The following is a 21,864-nucleotide window of genomic DNA, read 5'->3' on the forward strand; positions in this document are numbered from 1 at the left end:
ACAGTCAGTTGACGACGTCTTGTTGAACTTTTTCTGTATATCCCTCTGAATTATATCTCCCTCAAGCAAAAATCACGTGTTAAAGTTAAGCACAAAAATGTAAAGGAACAGAGGTAACAAAGCCGCTCATAAAACGATCAAAGAACCGCAGGCTTTCGACCTCAGCAGGTTATAGGGTTCAATCCAGGAGACAGAACCTCCCTGACCTTTTAATGCATTCATTTAAAACTCTAAATGTAAGTGTGTGTTGTCTTCTCTTTTGCAGTCCAAGATTTTAACCCTTTTTGTTTAAGAGCATTATTGCGTGTTAAGTTAATCCAGAGATTTTTTCTTTTTTACAGACTTTTAAAATTATAATAATAATAAATTATATTTTTATAGAGCTTTTCTGGGACTCAAAGTCGCTTTACAATATAAGGGAGGATTGGGGTGGGGGGAGTACAAACAAAGGACCAACAAAGACGATCAACGGGCATGGGTTGATGGGGGGGGGGCTATGAGTAGACAGAGAAGAAGAGATGAGTTTTGAAGCTGGACTGGAATACTGTGAAGGACTCAGACTCACGGAGATCTTAGGGGAGGGAATATCAAGAGGGAGCTGCAACAGAAAAGGCTCTGTGTCCGAAGCTGCAGAGTTTGGACTTGGGCGGTGGATCTGACTGACTGTGGGGGTAGGGGGTGAGAAGATCAGTGAAATGGGGGGCCAGATGGTGGAGTGCTTTCTAGGTGAGGACCAGTATTTTTTGGAGTTGATGCGGTGAGAGACGGGAAGCCAGTGAAGTTCTTTGAGGACTCGGGTGATGTGGTGCCATGATTTGGTGCACAATAATGTATGACTTGACAAGATTTGTGCGATGCAGATAAACATATTTATGGCTGTTGTAGAATGAGGAGGGACAGAGATGGTTGAAGAAAAATAAATTACAAGATCTTAATCTCCTGCGGAAAACCCAAAGAGACTATAAATGCATGCAGATGCAGATATATGCCATGGAAGGCAGAGATTTAGCATTTTTACAGCATTATTTATGGGTAATGTGTTCCTAATTGGAACAAAGATCACACAAACAAGAAAAAAATAGAAGCTATCGACTTCCTCTAATATGGTCGGCTTCATAATTATTCATTTGACAAAAAATATATCAATATTTGCAAATGGCACACGTAGCGCTTGTTCAGTCAGACGAGGATAATTAGTATGCGGATGATGGCAGAGTGCTGAAATGTGTCTGCCGCTGTGCTTTATCAATACACCAGGATGGATGTGCTCTGTCTGCGTGGGGCTCCACTCGTCTGATTTGGATGTTTATTGGAGCCTACACCCATCCGGAGAGCTATCGGACGACTTTAATGATAACTCATCAGGCTGTGCACACTTCTTCTTCCTACTTTATCAAATCTGAAGAGCTATATTGAAGGAAGATCCTTATCCAAATGTTGGCTCATGTGTGAAGTCCAGCTTTAGATGCACTAAGCATAAGGGTTTATGTAGAAAAGTTGAATAGGAAGGTATGGAAAACATGCATTTGCAGTATTTTCAAGGTTTCTTTGCATTTTTAAACTGGTTTGAGAAGATTTGTACCTGAATTTTATGTTCCCACGCACTCAAGAATTGGTGCTTTTTCTTCTTTTAGACAATGTCAAATACATGTGAACAGAAAAATATGGAGGAAACACACAACAGTACATGTGCAGGTACTTATGCATCGCAGTCCCTTTAAGAAAAACTAAAATAACTCAAATACAACGCATAATGTTTGTACTGCAGTGCTGTAATATATTGAAGAAAATTTAGTAAGCTATTGTACTTAAGTAAGATTTTTGGGTGCTATAGGACTTTACTTAAAGGTGGGGTAGGTAAGTTTCAGAAACCGGCTCGAGTGCACTAAAATTTGAAAGTACACAGCCGAAAAGAATCCGCCCCTTCCTTCAGACTTCCTTACAGAGCACCTCCTCCAACACACATGAACGCGCACATGACTTAGGTTGGCTATATAGTTTAGGAGAATTGTAAACCATACAAAACAGATAATTACCTGTCCAAGAGAAAAAGAGCGACCACGGCGTCAGATTTCAACTCGGTGTGTTCCATCAGTAGTCGCCATCGTTGAAAAGCAACTCCGATATTGACTCTGGTTTGACTTCTCCTAGTTTCCACTTTCTTTTTGTTCTTAATTTGCTCCGTTACATTTTTTCCTTTGCGACTAGGAGACGATGTTGAACCTAACTCTGCCATTGTGAAAGTGGCCGCCTGTTGCTGGCGAGTCAATGAAGTACTGCTGCAATGCACGCCCAATGACGGCACGCCCAATGAGGGCACGAGATACATTTGTGCGTGCCCGAGATGGAAGGCTGACAGACAGGGCGGCAATCCAATCCGTTTAGCCGGGCCGGCTAAAATGATTGGTCGTGCTTTTGACAGTATTACGGGTTCCACAGATGACTTTTTTTTATGGATTTTTTGTCAAAGCACTTAAGACATTCATTGCTATCGGGATGTTAAGAGCATTCCATGGAATATAACAACAAGTGTATCTCGAGCCGGTTTCTGAAACTTACCTACCCCACCTTTAAGCATTTCCATTTTATGCTACTTTAAACTTCTACTCCATAGAACTTACTACATTTATTTTGTTATTAGTTACTTTACATATTGAGATTATAAACTAATATAAAATATAAATAAACCAATACATAAACTATGATGGTTGGTTAAGTTAAAGTATTGGCATGAAAATATACTTACCAAAAGTAAAATTACTTATTGTGTGTTACTGGATTATAATTATTAATGCATGAATGTGTTCATCTCAATATCTTAAGTAACATTTTCTTCAGGACTTGTAACAGAGTATTTTCACAGTGTAGTAATTCTACTTTTTCAATATCTGAGTACTCATTTCACCTCCGGTAAACTGTTATGTCAAATATTATCACACTTTGATTTCTGAATATGTATTTCTTATGTAACTTAGGTTTCAAATGTTTTAATAATCTTTAGTTTTAAAAGTCCATGGCTGTTGAGCAGTATATGAGCTGTACGATAATGAGCTCAACATATGCAGAGTTCACCACCTCGGCTGTGAATGAAGACTGACACACCTCCATTAAACATCCTCTGAGCAACAAACTTAAATCATCATCATCGTGGGCCAGAACGTCAGACCTGCATCGTCAGCAGACACTAACAGCCCCACAGCAGCCATTGTATCATTACGCACCGTTACATCCCGCCAGTCATATAACAGCTCTTGATTGATCACTCGGGAACGGCTGTAATTTATTATTTGACATGTGTTTTACTGCATGTTTGAACCGATGTGTAAAAGCTGCTGGAAGAAAAGTCTTGCTTGAAGAAATTGCTCTGTGTGAGACTCTTTTGAGACTCACGACTCGAGCTGGAGGACAGATTAAGGGACACTGTGGAGTTTTAGACCGCTGGAGGCACAGCATGACCAAACTCTGATTCCCAGAATTGTTTGTAACCTGCGTTCTGCCAGCAAGAGCATGAGTCAAGTCAAATTGCCCATTAAAATGACACAGCAACAGAATAATTCACTTTTACAGCTGTGTTTTTTACAAGAATGAGAACAAATACAGGCCGTTAAAAGTACATTTAGTCAATTTTGAGGTACTTTACATGAGATTATTATTTGTGTGCTATACCTCCACTCCACTCAATTTGGAGGCAAATATATCGTACTTTTACTCCACTATAGCCTATTTATTTGACAACATTAGTTAGTATGAAGGTTCATATAATTATTGAAAATGTTAAATTAGCTATTTATTTTTGAGATTTTATAATGAAGTTAGATACCCGGCAGTATAAAAACTGAATACAATTAAACAGCCTTTACCAGTTGTCAAATTAAAATGATGAACAACTTCCTATAATCCAGTGATATTATATACACTGAACAAAAATATAAATGCAACACTTTTGTTTTTGCTCCCATTTTTCATGAGATGAACTCAAAGATCTAAAACCTTTTCTATATATACAAAATAACCATTTATCTCAAATATTGTTCACAAATCTGAAAATATCTGTGATAGTGAGCACTCCTCCTTTGCCGAGATAATCCATCCCACCTCACAGGTGTGGCATATCAAGATGCTGATTAGACAGCATGATTATTGCACAGGTGTGCCTTAGGCTGGCCACAATAAAAGGCCACTCTGAAATGTTCAGTTTTATCACACAGCACAATGCCACAGATGTTGCAAGTTTTGAGGGAGCGTGCAATTGGCATGCTGACAGCAGGAATGTCCACCAGAGCTGTTGCCCGTGAATTGAATATTCATTTCTCTACCATAAGCCGTCTCCAAAGGCGTTTCAGAGAATTTGGCAGTACATCCAACCGGCCTCACAACCGCAGACCACGTGTAACCACACCAGCCCAGGACCTCCACATCCAGCATGTTCACCTCCAAGATCGTCTGAGACCAGCCACTCGGACAGCTGCTGCAACAATCGGTTTGCATAAACAAAGAATTTCTGCACAAACTGTCAGAAACCGTCTCAGGGAAGCTCATCTGCATGCTCGTCGTCCTCATCGGGGTCTCGACCTGACTCCGGTTCGTCGACTTGAGTGGGCAAATGCTCACATTCGATGGCGTCTGGCACGTTGGGGAGGTGTTCTCTTCACGGATGAATCCCGGTTTTCACTGTTCAGGGCAGATGGCAGACAGCGTGTGTGGCGTCGTGTGGGTGAGCGGTTTTCTGATGTCAATGTTGTGAATCGAGTGGCCCATGGTGGTGGTGGGGTTATGGTATGAGCAGGCGTATGTTATGGACGACGAACACAGGTGCATTTTATTGATGGCATTGTGAATGCAGAGATACCGTGACGAGATCCTGAGGCCCATTGTTGTGCCATTCATCCACGACCATCACCTCATGTTGCAGCATGATAATGCACGGCCCCATGTTGCAAGGATCTGTACACAATTCCTGGAGGCTGAAAACATCCCAGTTCTTGCATGGCCAGCATACTCACCGGACATGTCACCCATTGAGCATGTTTGGGATGCTCTGGAACGGCGTATACGACAGCGTGTTCCAGTTCCTGCCAATATCCAACAACTTCGCACAGCCATTGAAGAGGAGTGGACCAACATTCCACAGGCCACAATCAACAACCTGATCAACTCAATGCGAAGGAGATGTGTTGCACTGCGTGAAGCAAATGGTGGTCACACCAGATACTGACTGGTTTTAAGACCCCCCCCAATAAAGCAAAACTGCACGTTTCAGAGTGGCCTTTTATTGTGGCCAGCCTAAGGCACACCTGTGCAATAATCATGCTGTCTAATCAGCATATGCCACACCTGTGAGGTGGGATGGATTATCTCGGAGGAGAAGTGCTCACTATCACAGATTTTTTCAGATTTGTGAACAATATTTGAGAGAAATGGTTATTTTGTGTATAAAATGTTTTAGATCTTTGAGTTCATCTCATGAAAAATGGGAGCAAAAACAAAAGTGTTGCATTTATATTTTTGTTCAGTGTACATTATGTGGGAAATGGGTGTTCTGCATAACAAGTCCTCTTGCTTTTGGTACTTTTTGTATATTGAGATGCTAATACTTTTAATGTTGAATGCAGGACTTTAACAGAGTATTTCTACACTGAAGTACAAGATCCGAGTACCTCATCCCCAGGGGCGTTTCCTGGACCTGGAAACATAATTCGTGAGTGACCAAACCGTTTGAGACCCACTGAGATAACTTAGACTAAAGTTAACTATCTGAACACTCTCAGAGTCCTTTGCTCACCTGAGCCTCTCAGTCTGAGAGGAGAGGACTCTCCTCTAGCTTGTTGTGGAACAAACAGCTCCTTACTGTATGTCCGTTAGTGCAGCTAGCTAACCAGATGCTAACAACACGGTCCCTGCTGGCACCGGTGCTGGCCTCTGTTGCATTCACTGAACACGGGAAATTACAATCCTGCCGTCCTCTCTAGTGTCATGACGAGGTTCAGGTAAAGCACGGTTAGTGTATTATATTATTGGGGGAGAGTTGTCTGGGGCTACAGAAAAAACATTCGGGGCTTTAGGCGACGCCACTGCTGTGCTCATTATTGAGGGAGAGTTGTCCGGGGCTACAGCAAACATATACGGGGCTTTAGGCGACGCCACTGCTCATCCCCTGACAAATACTTTCAATGCATAAATACACAAGCTGTGATCATGAATGTTGCTATTATGTTCATTTTCGGAGTCAAAATGTAAAGTGCGCAGATACATTTTTTATATTCAAGTCGAGTTTTGAATGTGTCATGTCATGTCTCGAAAAGTCGTCCAAGTATAAAATGCTTTATTTTTCTTTCCTTTATTTTTCTAACTTCCTCTGAAAAAGTCATTGGTGCAGGGTGAGTATTGCAAAATCGGAGTGCAAGTCATTAAGGGACGTGTTATTAGGGTTTCTTTTATGAGCACTTTTAAATTGCTTGACTTCGATTCTGCACCTTACCCTGTCTACATTTTCCGTCCTTTAAAAACTCATTTTGTATGTTAGTAATAGTGTTTTACCCAATTGCAATTTGCAGGAAACACAATCGCTGCCTGGATTGTGGTAACGGACGATATCTTTTCAGATGAATGAAGCGCTATTATGCGAGTACTTTGTGACTTTCCACTCCATTTGGATCCATAATATTGGGCTTAATAACAGAAACAATTATCTGTATAATGAACAATTCAACAGCACCGCAAACTCCAGCCTCCAAAGTTATACCACCCTTGAATCACAACCTCTCTAAAACAGTTAAACAAAAAATGAACAGGACTGATGTTCTAGACTGCATCTGTTTCAGTACATACTGTAGGTAGCAGCTTATACATGCTTAATGGCAAGTTTTACGTTAAGTGTCTTTAAAAAGTACACCTGGCTTTACTCTGCAGTGCATCTTTAAAGAGGCCCTATTATGTAGTGTGTTATATAGGTTTGTGTGCATGTCAATGGTCTGCAGAGGCTAAAATCCTAATGTTCCCTCCAGATGGAAGTTTCTCTCCCACACACTCCTCCCACCTGCCCGAAACGCCTCCATTAGACTCCTTTGTTTACTTCCTTAAAATAATGACATCACTTTGCACTCAGGGTTCAATTGGCTATAGAGCTCCAACACATTGTTTGTGATCTCTAAGCGGTTGACCAATCACATCAGAGCAGACTGGGCTCTGGTTTCAGACAGAGGGTGAAAAGAGGCGCTGCAGCACAGGCAGTATGAGAAAAATAAAGAGCTTTTTGAACATTAAAGCATGGAGAAATGTCCCAGTAGAGGAACACATTACAAATATGAACCTGAAAATGAGCAGAATAGAGCCCCTTTAAAACCCCAAATAACATGTTTCTCAGTTTATCTCAGAAGTCTATAATGAAAATGTGCCAGCGTCTTTCTTTTAGTTTAATAATAAATCCCAATGTCTCAGTGAAAGTGACGCACACATTGTTTTTGTCGTTATCATTTATTCATCCGGCAGCTGGGCTCTAAGACGCACAGAGCAGCACTTGTCTTTCCTGTCAGATTTATCTGCCCTCTTGTAATCTGAAATTCCACTTTCCCCAAAATCCCTCATCTCTCCGTGCACTCTTTTCACACCCAACCACTCTTGCTCTCCCCTGCCCCATTTTTCTTCCCCTATCTGTTTCTTTATCTCTCACACACACACCACACACACACACACACACACACACACACACACACACACACACACACACACACACACACACACACACACACACACACACACACACACACACACACACACACACACACACACACACACACACACACAGTGTATGCCAAGTTGTTCAAATTGAGCTCTCCATCTTTTTTCCCGCACACAAAGAGGTAAACACAGCCTGGAAAAAAATAGCATTCATCTCTGCATCTATCTCTGATTCTGGGCTCAAAGATGAGAATCCTTTGGAAGAAAATTCTCTCTCTCACACACACACACACACACACACACACACACACACACACACACACACACACACACACACACACACACACACACACACACACACACACACACACACACACACACACACACACACACACACACACACACACACACACACACACACACACACACACACACACACACACACTCTATCTCGCTCTTCCTATCTCAACACAAATTGAATCTATGGTCCTGACAGGGCAAGAGGACAGGAAGGACGAATACAAATCACCTCATTACACACACCCTAACACATCCCTCTCGCACACACACACATGAACAGACAGACACATACAAACAGGTCACTCACATGTATTAGAGATGGAAATAGAAGAAGGATCGTGGTCAAATGTCATTTGGTGTGTAAATGCTGACAGACGAGGGCAGGAGGCCACTTGAGATCCGAGACGCAGTTTAGCGGGAATAACGGACGGACAGACTGAGCAACAATGATGTGCACACTTGTGGTGGTTAGAATAATGATGATTATGATTACACTGATGAATGATGAAGGTCACTGGGACAATGTGAGCAGTGAAAGTGACGATAATAATGATGTCCTCACAATCGTTATCTCGTCCCTTCTCTCAGTGATGAAGACCGTGATTTTTTTCGTTTTCGGCTGCACATGAATGTTTTCAATGGTGTCTGTGATAACTCCACGGTTGACTGACGACTTCCCGCAGCCCCACCGTGACTGCAATTTAGAGTCCAAGGTGCAGCTGAAGAGATTATTGATCACAGCAAGCGGATTGGATGTTATCCTAACAAGATCTGCAGACTCTCCTGCTGTTAATTTTTTGTTAAGAATCTTAATTTGTCAACAGCTTTGATAGACAATGGAGTCTGGCAGGTTTCAGGGTTAACATTTGGTTCTTTTAATCAATTCCACTGGATGAATGTTAGTCGGAATGGAAAATAATCTGTTATCTTATTAAGTGTGTTGTAAAAGGAAGTTTAACCTTCACTAGTTGACATTTTGGCCACATGGGGGTGCGACAGAAATAAGTTATGAGATCAATGCTGATTTTGTCCACTTTTTGGCTAAAGTAAACCCAATTTTCACGTAAAGCTCTTCAGCTCGTTTTTGGTCTCCACCAACCCATTGACCTTGTGATGCGGTTTGAAACAAGTCTATGATAATCCGGACCCAAATTCATACAATTCGCCTGTAAAACAAACCAAGCACACATTGGCAATAGCCGTACTGTATATGTGACCACAGCTACTCTTATGCTTTCACCACTTCATGCATTTGAGGGGTCAAATTGAAACAAACTGGGTCCAAACATACAGGAATCTGCAATATCCTATGAGTGTTCTTTTTAAATCATAGAATATAACTTCCTCATAGAAAACAGGAGATTTTGCTTCAGTGTCCTGATTGATATAGACACAGCTCTATCCCAAAAATTGTAGTGAAAAGTGAAAAAGCAGCATCAAGACCGCTGAGATGCCCTTGAGCAAAATCCTTATCCTGCCTTCTGCACATCACTCAGTTTAATCAGATGATCATACTGTGTTTGTACTGGGAAGCTTCCAGGTGTGAATGTGTGTAACAATATTCATTTGAGAAAATGTATTCTTTAATTTGGGGGAACCTCAACACTGAAACACAGCTGCTAACCTGCTGCTAACACTCTGGGTGCAAGATGCTTCATATTATACATCGGACTGTAATGTTCTACAGGGTAAACATAATGCCAAAGGCTGTAACATCGTCTCTAAATACGCAAAGAAGTTAAAAGGGGCAATATTTTTATTTTTTGGGTTCTCCCTTTCATGTAGTGTGTTATATCGTTTTTGCTGCATGTAAATAGTCTGCAAAGGCTAGAATCCCAAAGTTCCCTCCAGAGGGAGTTTCTCTCCCACACACTCCCCCCCTGCCTGAAACGCCTTTGTTTACTTCTGTAACATAATGACAGCTAGCTAACCAATCAGAGCTGACTGGGCTCTGGTTTCAGACAGAGGGTGAAAAGAGGTGCTGCAGCACAGGCATGAGAGAAATAAAGACCTTTTTGAACATTAAAGAATGGAGACATGTCACAGTGGAGGCAGAAAATACAGATATAAACTCTGAAATGACCATAATAGAGTGCCACAGTGACGCATCCTAAAACCTGGAAGTAAGTTAGCATTTTACCACTTCCGGTTCCTTCGACAAAAAAGCAATGCAATTTCTCCATAGGATTTTGGAAAATAGCTGGAAATAAGGTCTGTGTTCGACACACATTTAAGAGACGGATCACGTTTTGTTCTACGACATTAAACACATCAGCAGTGACCCCGCTGGTGATTTCTGAAGAGTTTACGTGTCTGAAAAACGATGGTTGTTAACAAGAGGCTGAATAGGACTACAGAAGTTGTCGAGGCCGTTTTACGTCATTACGCCGAACACGTAAACACTCCTCTAAGTTTGTTTTTTCCCGTGTTCAGCTTGAAAGCAAGTACCTGCCTCCTGCTAACTGTTAAAACAAACACTTCAACTTGTACCATTTAGAATCTGTAGTTTTGAATATGGATCTTAAGTTGGCGTGACGTTGAAGCAGCGACCCTGCTGCAGTTAGTTTATAGCATAATGTTAGCATTTTGCTTCTGGCGACTAGATTTATGATTCAAAATGATAAAAGTAGGGTAGACATGTGGAGAGTATCCGGCTGAACAAAACGTGATCCGTCTCTTAAATGTGTGTCAACCACAGACCTTATTTCCAGCTATTTTCCAAAATCCTATGGAGAAATTGCATTGCGTTTTTTGTCGAAGGAACCGGAAGGAGTTTACTTCCGGGTTTTAGGACGTGGCACTCTATTGGGCCCCTTTAATCTTGCTGGACATTGAGCTCTCTGTTTTCTGCCACAAAGCCTGCCGTCCTTGGGGGGCTGTAACCCTTACACTTTGACAGCTCACAATTTCTCATAAAGGGGAAATAAAATCATATTTTCTGCACCTTCTCTCTTTCTCCCACACACACAGTCACGCAACACAAAATACACTCTTGCATTAGTGTCAGGAACGTTTCCCAAAAGAAATAACGAGTAAATCACATGATGAATATCCTGTTCACCCTAGAGCAGGCATGTGTGCACTTCCACGCCTGCTTTCAAACCTTGTGAGCATTCTTTAGGTGTTAAATTTGTTCCTTAGATTTGCTGCATGTCACTTTCTGGCTGGACTGTTAAAGCAATGTTTTGTATTCTGCTGACATCTTCTCATCTTGCAGCAAAGGTTCGCTGAGAGTGAAAGCAGGATGGAAAACAGACAGAGTAAAATAGGAAGGAGGAAACTTTTTTACCTTTTTTTGCAGATGGAGGACTTCTCCCAACCAGCAGAGCCTTCAGTGTCGACGCACTTTTCACATCACTATCAAAAAGAGAGGAAAGGGGGAGACAGAGAGTGGTTAGAAGGGCAAAGGTGAGACATTTGTGAAAATCATTTTGCAGCATCACAGTCTGACAGTCTGCCACATTAAGAAACCCCAGCACAGGGACAGCTGGGCGGCATAACTAAATAAAAACCCAGCAGTGTAGATTAAGTTTGGACTCAGCTTTTTTCCATCCTTATTAGTGAAACTTAAAATTGATTTATATAACACAATTAATAGGACACCTAAAAGCTCTATGTGTGTCAGAGTGGGAGGAGAGATGGACTGAGAAATGGGACGCAGACGAGGATAAAATTATAAATAGTTGGAATAAGGGCTGTGTGAAGGGAAAACAGAGGGGGATTCCCATTAGAGAGATGGATGAAGGGACTGCTGAGGATGACAGCAACATCTGACAGCTGGCAATGATGATGGACAGAGAGAGGGAGACGGAGAGAAAGAGCTCCTATTTCCAAGGCTAATGTGAGCCTCTGCCTCACAGGAAAAAAACAATTTCATACTGAGAGTTTTCAACCTTCTCTGTGCTCTCTGTCACATAACTAAGTGTCAAGTAGACCTCTGTGGATGGACTAGACGAAGCAATAGGAGTGTGCCAGAAATATCAACCAGCAAAGAAGACCTCTGGATACTGTAAAAGGTTTCAGTTTTGACCAAAATATGATATGACACATCTTCACAAGGATAAATGGACAGGTTTCTTTTAGTTTAAAACTCCATACCCAGCCAACAACAAAAAGCCTGAACATTTGTTTTGTATCTGAAAATGACTGCACAATATCATGCATTTAGGTAGGCTACAAATAAAAATGTTATGGAATTGACTGTCATTCTTACCCTATTACTTAGATGGCTTGGATAAAGTCATATAGGCCTAATCAGAGGTTTATATAGTGTAAAGGGAGATGTTGTGCTTAAGAGTATTACTGTGAACATTCCTAAACGTCTGATAAGTCACTGTAGCTGAATGAGGTACCACAGAGGTGATTTAGCCTGCACTGAAGAAAGTATTGCAATATTAATTCATATTTATTAGTGAGTAGCCTAATGTAGTCTAATATCTCATATTAAAAAGTTGTCTTTTTACTTTATAAATCATGAAGAGTTATATATTTCTTCAGTTTTTACTTGATTGGTTAAGACGTTATAATGAGAAATGTAAACGTGAGGTGCATCAAATAAGAATATAATTAGGAGAATAAGTAGAAGTAAGTAAATAGATAATAAGTAAAAAGGCAATCAAAACTAATTGCGTATCTAACAAATATTTAATCTGAAATTGTTTTTCATTTGTTTTCTTTATTTACTTTTTGTGATGTTATGACTTTATATGTCTAGCCCTGATGTGAAGTGTTTTTGAATACAAAATGTATGATGTTCATATTATGTTCTTGAATAAAAAACTAACAAAAAATACCACAAAAAAACGTTGCTTTGAAAATGTGCGCAGTTGGATATGAACGTCATTACGTCAGAGTTTATTCATTGCTGTTAACATCAAAGTCATCACTGCGGTGGGCGCACTTTAGGCCGAACTGTTGGAGCTTAAACTTTTGCAAAACTGGACTATGAAAGCAAAAAAAAAATGTTGGCGATAGTTAGGACTTACGTGACCCACGACAGGGACGGAGAAGTGTACTTTCTTTCCAAATGGACTGGTACAATAGATTATATTGACTCTGTGGCTATGCTAACGTTAGCTTGCAGTCAGCAAATGCATTGATGTCCCAGCCTGGTTTTTTCAACAACAGCTTTTATCTACATATTGGTGAGTTTGTAAACATTTCATATTTCTGATATTCAGCTTCATATTGAATCGAACTGTTTTGTGATATAGTATTGTAATTTTATGACGCATATTTAATAATAATTTTTCGCAGTAGGCCTATTACGCTTTATACAATTTACCGATGTTCCTTAAACGCCTCATCATGCAAGTGACGTTACCGTTACAAATACAACAACAAAAGGCTACTATTCAAAACCAAAACCATTCATATAAAAACGTACACGTTTTATATTTAATTATGCTGTGCAGTGGCGGATCTAGACAATTTTACATGGGGTGGCAAAGGGGTGGCAAGAGGTTTTGGCAGGGGGGCATGGGAGGATGGATGAATCCACTACACAAAACACTAAAACACAGACATACATTCAAACTATTTATTGTTGTAGTATCCCAAAGATTAACATGCCCAGTAATCAAACAAAACAAGACTGTGCATATTTTGAAACATAAAAGTTTCAGCAAAATTAAAATAATACAAGAATTATAATAATTTCTCAATACAAAATATACAACGGCAGGCAAAATACAAGTAGACTATATCAAATTTGACACAGTACACACAACAGTGAAATTACTTTTGTACAACTTAATTAAGTCCTTGGATGTAAAGACATCACCTATCTATTTTAAGATAGCTTGAGGCGCCGGTTGTTGTGATGTGCAGCAAAACGTTTCACAAAAATATCCATGTCTATTGCTTTTGCACGCTCTTTCTCAATGCTGAGAATCGCTAGATTCCTCAGTCAGTCCTCTGCCATGGTTGTGCGCAGGTGATTTTTTACAAGCTTCAAAGTTGAAAAGCTTCGCTCACACCCTGCAGTACTCACTGGCAAAACAATAGCAATCTTACATAAGCGAAAAAGTTCCAAGAAAACCTCTCGAAAAGGTTCCAAGAACTTCACAAACTCAGTCAGACTGGACGGGTTTACTTTGCCATTTGTTCTATTTCTTTCCAGAAGTCTTTTTGCCTGGTGTATCTCAGTTTTCAAGTCTTGCCAGTCAGAGCCATATGCCTCAGCCACCAACAAAACAAATTCTTCCTTTAAGAAACGATTGCTTGACGGGTTTAAAGCTTGTATACCCCTCATTATGTTGCTGCTAAACTTTGAAAAGGCGCCTGTCCATCTCTCTGATCATTGAGTCAACGACGGGAGTGAATAGACCTATTCTGAAGGAATCTTTGCTGTCAATATGTGTTCTCTGTCCGACTGTAGATGTTACAAGACTAGCATGTAGTCTGCTAGATGTGTGTCTGGTTCTTTTTGATTTGGCAATGGTAGAAATGTTGCAGTCATTGCATGCTTTAATGACTATATTCCACAGCTCATTAAAGCTCTCTTCTTTGCGATATTTTTCAAAGGTCTGTCTGAGGGTTTCAGTAAGGTCAGCTGCTTTGGTAAGGTCAACATTAGGTGACTGGAGCATCTCAGATAAAAACTTTGCTTCACCTAGCACTTTTCTGAAGACAGCTAGGAGACCTATGAAATTAAGGTCAATTTGAGAACGTAGCCCTCTTGTGTCTACAGCTCTCTGTGGATTGGCCTCATCTGAAATGTCATCCAGCACTCTTATGACTGCAGTCCATGAGGTTTCTACATGCAGCATAGCGACAGGCCCATCTAGTGTCACTAAGTCTTGGTAGTTCCCGTGGGGCCCCAGTGAACATTTCTTTCTGGACTTCCATCCACTTATTGTGAACATATGAGCCTGACATGAATGTATACAGTCTTTCCAGCAACATGAAAACACATGCAGCTTCTGGGACACTCTTCACACAGTCAACAATGACAAGATTCAAGCAATGTGCGTTGCAGTGAACATAAAATGCATATTTGGCCACTTCCTTAACCCTTGTTTGCACACCAGAGCACCTGCCACTCATGACTGCAGCCCCATCATCATAGCCTTGGCCCACCAGGTTCTCTTTGTACTCCAGCCCATACTTCTCAAGACAGGAAATGATTTTCTTTGTCAAACTGGCTGCATCCAAGTGCTCTGCTTTTTTGGTACTCAAGGAAGCTCTCCTGAACCACACCATTATAATAATAGCGTACGACCAGAGACAGCTGCTCAATTTTCTTCATATCTTCAGTCTCATCTAGTGTTGTCACGATACCAACATTTTGGTTTCGATACCGATACCAAGTCAAGAATTGCGGTTCCGATTCTTTTTCGATACTTTTCTTAAAAAAAGGGAAACAGTCTTAAATGTAATTATTGTGCTTTATTTCACACCAGAACCATAACGCAAACTTTTAAACAATGAGAACAATAAACAAAATAAATGACAATAATTCGTATTAAATTAAATTAAGCATCATCTCAAACAACTTTTTTGTTTTATAAAATATAATTTTTTTAATATTTTATTAACATGTAATAGTACAGTAATATAAATAATTGACACAATGTATATTGCAGATGTTATGTTATCTCTCACATTCGCTAATCTGTCTGTCTTTAAATTCTTTAAACAGCTCTGGATGCCGGTCGGCGGGTGCTTAGCCAAATTTGATGTGTTGGCTCCCTTGGTTTGCAGGGATCTAAAACATGTCTCACAGACAGGCCTCGTGGTGTCCGTAGGCTTGCCCTCACTGTCAGAGATATAGCTCAAATACTTCCAAATTTAGCTTCTGGCGTCTTTTTTATGTCAACAAGCCGAGGCGCAGCGGCAGTTGCACTCTCACTTGCAGCCATGCTTCTCGTTTTCTCACATGCTCTGGCAGCTAGCACGTGGCCGAGTGCACGAGAGAGGGGAGGGACTTAGAGCGTACTTGAGAGGGGCGGGACTGCAGACACGGCTGCAGTGCAGGGAGTGGAAGCAGAGCGCTGAACACACACGGCTCTTATTAAAACGGCGCTTTCTCACCGGAGTACTTTTCCCCGTCATTCTTAAAGTACCGATACTAATGAAACGAAGGAATCGTACCGTTTTTAACGGCAGGGTATCGCGGTACCTTTCAAGTATTGGTACACCGTGCAACACTAGTCTCATCTGCTAAAATAGAAAAGTGTTCACTTTCTTTAACCTCTTTTATAATGTCCTCTCTTACGATTTCTGCTAAGCATTCTAACATTTCGTTTTGAGTGCCTTTGCTGGTGTACTTTGCATTCCTGGGACCCTGTGACAATCGTCTTTTAACTAAGGGATCGTGTTTACTTACAACATCTAAGATCTCAAGGAAATTTCCCTTGTTTTTGGAAGTTTCAGACTCATCATGGCCACTTTGGGAAATGTTTTGAGTAGCTGTCAAAAGTAAAATCTCGGCCAAAGTTTTTATGTATTTTTGATTTTCGGTCACTTGTTTTTGATTTTCATCTCCCATCATTCCAAGAATAGTTGTATTTCTCCCGGCCATGCTTTTGTATTCTGTCCATGCAATCATGGCATTTACATGTGTGTCTGATCTGGCATGTACACTGAACCCACTATCTTTGGAAGTGGCCTTCTTCCAGTTTGAATAACCATGTTCTGCTGTGAAAACACTTGCTTTTGCAGAAGCAAAATGTCTGCATGCAAAACAGTATGCTGCATCTTGAGAGAGGGAATACTCAAGCCATGGCCAAGAACTGTACCACTCCTTGTGAAAGCTTCTCTTTGCTGCTCCATGTAGTGTTTTGGGAAATGTCTTAAGATTGGGCTGAACAGCTGCATCACCTTTCTTTTAGATATATCAAAATGCAAAGATATAGAATTGGTCAATATAATTATCTAATGCAGGCGTAAAGTTGTTCTCGATCATCGCATTTGTTTTATATCTTTGGTTTGATCATAATTACTAATATAATAAGATGCATTTGTAAATCTTTACGCAATTAATCCTATATAACACATACAACAGAAAGTAGGAATGAACATGTTATTTTACATTATGTTGTATGTGAGGGACATGCCTTGCTATGATACTGTAATGGATGGGGAATAAAAACATACCATGTGGTCCAGCTAGAGTGGTAACTACCTCCCTGCCATCTGCCTCAGCCTCCTTCTCACTTCCTGCCTCTGTCCCTCTTTCTGAGTCTGAACCCTCTTCTTAATTTCTCACATCCACTTCTTCATCTCCTTCTGTGGCCTTCTCATGTTCTGACCCTCCTGGCCTCTCCACTGTACTCTCCTCTCCTTTTTCCTTTCCCTCTCTCTTGTCCTCATTTTCAGTTCTCTGACTTTTTGTGTTAAAATAAGTGATATTACCTTTTCTTTTCATTTGTATTCCAACAACTCTAGGCCTGCAAAAGTCAAGATATGAAGCACTGGTTAAAATCCTCGTAATACATTACACTGTCTAGCCATTTAGAAATTCAAAAAACTTAAATTAAATCAGAAAAGTAAAAATCTTTAAAGCATTTGTGTTCAGACTATTTACTAGTTTGACGGTACACCTCTATTTACAGTCTATGCGGTAAACATTTGCGATGTAACTTGTTTTAATTTGTTAATTCATTGCTGTGACATGTAAGGGTAACCTACGTATTTTTTAAACTGCTTGGCTAACAAAATTAAAATGATCGATTACCTAGCTAGCTAGCACAGTCAATGTGTAATGTGTTGTTGGCTAACGAAACGTCCTGAAAAGGAGACCGTCCGTTAAACACAATATAAACACGCCGTTTTGAATAGTGTGTATTAAACTCTTTGTGTCTTTACTTACAATAATACAAGCTTACAATACAAGGACAAAATGGTCCGATGGGTAGGCTACGTAACAGTCTTCGCCTCCAGATGCTGGGGACAGCTCAGTCGCTGCTCTCTCTCTGCAGCTGTGTCACCCGGAGTCTGTGTGTAAGCTGCGCTACGCTGTGCGTGCATGATGCAGGACCGTACCAAATGTTTTAGGGGGTTTAGGTTACTCATTATTAAAATAGGTAAATTAATTGCTTGTTATAATGATTTGAGAAGGTTGTTGTGGACTGGTCTTTCGATTTACTAATAACAGTTTTAAGAACCAAAAAGTTAGGGGGGCAGCTGGGGGGGGCAAAGCTCTTTAGTGGGGGGGCAGCTGCCCCCTTGCCCCCCCCGTAGATCCGCCCCTGATGCTGTGTGTATATATATGTATATATATATAGCCAAAACCTTTTCTTTTTTTTTTTTCATGAACGATTTTCTGTTAAAAACGCCTGTCCCCCTACTTACATTGTTGCTACAACAACAAGCTGAAGCTAGCAGTTATGTATTGGTGTAAGTGGTAAGTGTTCTTCAGTAAGTTATGATGGTGTCGCATTACCATATTCAGTAGTAGCCATTTCTACAGCTACAGTTTTTTGTAAATGCACAATACTTTCTATGGTGACTTCAGAGCTGCAGTATTTTGTAAATCAACAGATACTTTACTCTAAATATACACTGATTCAACACATGGACAGGCCAGATGTCATGGTTGCTCAGCTAGGGGTGGACTGTCAGTTCATAAGAGGTTAGATAATATACAATTTGTTGCAGGGCTTTTAAAAATGAATGTTGTTAAACTATGAAGTGTTCATTATATTATGTCCACCCCGCTAAGTCTATTAAACCAAGTCCTCATGATAATAAGGGTTATTTGATTCCCTTGCAGCACATTCCCAAATGCCAAGTGTATTTGCAGACCTATAAATTAGATTTGAAATGTATGAAATAATCTTCTCTGCAAAATAATCAGGTTATCTACATTTTGTAGGATAATTTGATGGAAATTGACTGAATGTTTTTTGTGGATGCAATATTCTGTCAAGGTGATTTTCTGCATCCTAACCTCTCTATGGTATAATTTGGCAAGCGAAGGTTGTCATCTGTAGCATTGTAATTCGAAAAATCAGTCTTTGATTCAAAAGTGATACAAAACACAGGATTCTTCATGTAAATTACATTTGATAGCATTTTCCTGACATCGAATTATCTGTTGTTTGTGCTGACATGTGAAGTCTAAGCTTCAGAAAAGTGAAATATGTATGATGGTTAAGGAAATGATTTCTCTTCATCTATCTATTCTCATATTTCATCAATCACAATCCCACAATCAATGTGTCTCTTAAACTAGTCCCCCATCATTTAAATACATGTATTCAATCCTAATTCAAAACATAAGTTGAAATATGGAAATAAACCAGACTGTTACACAACAGAGCAAACAATCACACACACACACACACACACACACACACACACACACACACACACACACACACACACACACACACACACACACACACACACACACACACACACACACACACACACACACACACACACACACACACACACACACACACACACACACACACACACACATACACACACACACACACACACACACACATGCATCCATTCCACACACTGAAGCTTGCTTTTTTATTTGCAAGTGAACCGTTAGTGCCTGAGGATGTAAAGATGGACAGAACCCACAGGGAGTCAGAGAGCCTGAATAAGGAAGAGAGGGATGCTGGGAAATAAGAGAAGGCCTGTGTGTAAAGGCAAAATAGCAAACCGTTATAAATGAATAGCCGTTGAATGTTACTGACAGCTGAAAGATAACACATGAAGCGATATTGTCAACACCCCCGAGCTCTCGTGCTTTGAGCTCTACTGCAGAGATCAGATTTTCAATCCAAACGTATTTTAATCACTGCAGGCGATGAAGAAAAACTCTGCTCACAAACTACCGTGAAATGTGCAAACAATTTTGTCTCAGAAAGGATTTTTGGCTTTAGTCCACCTGGCTATTATCTAAAAAAGACTTGCTGGAACAACGCAAATGTGAATCATTTATGTGAAGCAGCGTGAAGTGGAAGATGAGAAAGAAGAGGTCTAGTACCTTTTTAGTAGAAAAGAGAATGAAAGGGAGGATGAGGAGCCTGCAGGAAAACAATAGCTACAAACTCAGGCTCTGATGCATTACTGCTGGCAAATTAGCTAAACATAGACTACTACTGAGCAGTCACGCACACAAACTCACAGGCACACAAACGCAGCACTCTTTAGCTAGTCCTGGTGCATCAGCAGTGCGTTTGCTCCTCTGTAGTGCCTTTGGCTGCAAATGGAGAGAACAGCAGAGAGTAGCTGGGTGTTTATTGTTATCCGCACAGACTAGTGTCTGCAAAGGCTAAAAAACACAGTGACCAGCGAGCCCAGGAGCAGTGTGAGTGAGTCACACTCAGCTGGCCTCAGTCAGCGGGAGGTCTGCAGCGGGCAATATCTGATTTGTTGTGGAAAAAGAAAATGAAGCTCAGGGCGCCCGAGCCGGGAATGTCAGTCTGGGTCGGACTCATCTAAATGTCATATTGACTGCTTAGCGACAGATGTGCTGTTTGTGTGTATAGAACAAAATAGAGATCAAATGGGTTAAACTGACCCTCTACAGTCACTTTTACTTTGAATATCCTCATGCTGAACTCTTGTGACTCTCCTTGTCTTCCATTGGTATGCCCTTTATCCAATGTAAAATGTAATATTCCTAGTTGCTATAATTCCCGCTACATTGAACAACTTGAACACAATTTAAAGACACAAGAAGTGGAATCGTTACTTCCTTAATGTGATGCACTTGCTTGATGCTGAGGTGGAACATTACATGGCAGAAAAACAATTTTGGCTTTGCTCCATTTCGTTGTGCTGGTGTTTTGTGAAAGGAAGGGAAAACCAATTTAAATTGTGTGAAGGTGCAGGCTGTATTTTAGGTAGCAGGTGACGTTGAATCTCAGTTACAGTAGTTGATAAACAGAAGCAGGTGGTGGATATGCCGTAGTATTCCTTTTTCTCTTGTCACAGCTTTTACATTTTGGAACAAGAGCACATTTTCCATTTAGATTCTGCCCAGACAAGCCGTATGCAATATGTGTTAATTATCTGAGTATTAAAGGTACTTTTCTTACAGGTGGTCTTTTTTTAACAGGTGGCATGAGCAGCATGTGTGCAAAATTGATGTGAACTGAAAAGTATGTCCACCTTCCAGCTCATTGTTCTGAATTTACAGGCCTCGACTTTTGCTCCCGGCTTTTTTTTTCCACCCAGGTCGCTCTCAACAACCTTGTCCGACCTGCAGCAGGCTGTGTATTTTAGGGAAAAAAATGGTAAAAACCCTTTTTACACCACATGCCCAGATCCACAGAGCAGGCAGCAGCGTTGCCGTCATTTGACGCCCTTATTCAGCTCGGGACGCCCTGACCTCGAGCCGAGGGCGTCCAAAAAAATGTATAATTCGAGAGAAGATGGAAAGTTGTTATCGCTTGAAATGACGAAAAGGAAAAAAGACAAGGACATCCCTCTGTTGGAGGGGCAAAGGAGTCTGGTGGGATTCTTCTCGGAGTATTGAAGATCGTTTCCCCGACATCGGCGGTGCCTGCCACAGGACAACACGGAACGTGCACGATTTGTGCGAGTGAATTGCGATCGCCGGAGCCTCGCAGCGGCGAAACTGAGGCTCCGTGGTAAACTGTGGTAACATGAAGAGCCGTTTGGGAGCCGAAACAGCCGGCGCTCAGAGAGCCGAGCCAAATGATCCGGCTCACTAACGTAAAGAGATAGTGTCTATAAGGGACGGCTCAATTCAAAATTCATTTGGGTCAATAATTGATATCACGATTATTAAAAATGATTATCCATTTACTTAAAAAATGTGAACAGTATGTTTTTAACAGTTGATTACCCTGAACTTTAAGTATAATTCAACTGAAAAACCAATACAAAAATAATAGTTTTATTTCGATTATGTTTTTTTCATAATCGTTGCAAGCCAAAATCGTAATTGCG

At 40.7% G+C, this 21,864-nt stretch overlaps 1 protein-coding gene across 1 annotated transcript in view; it reads right to left on the bottom strand.

Moving 5' to 3' along the window:
• The window catches only part of LOC117533843 (protein ELFN1-like), a 133,112-nt gene that overhangs the window by 39,513 nt on the left and 71,735 nt on the right, over nucleotides 1–21,864 (bottom strand). The window contains 1 exon segment of the mRNA XM_034197806.1: nucleotides 11,267–11,334. The gene's annotated coding sequence lies outside the window, so the exon portion shown is untranslated.

This window comes from Gymnodraco acuticeps, unplaced genomic scaffold (assembly GCF_902827175.1).
Source record: "Gymnodraco acuticeps unplaced genomic scaffold, fGymAcu1.1, whole genome shotgun sequence".
NCBI classification, from domain to species: Eukaryota; Metazoa; Chordata; class Actinopteri; order Perciformes; family Bathydraconidae; genus Gymnodraco; species Gymnodraco acuticeps.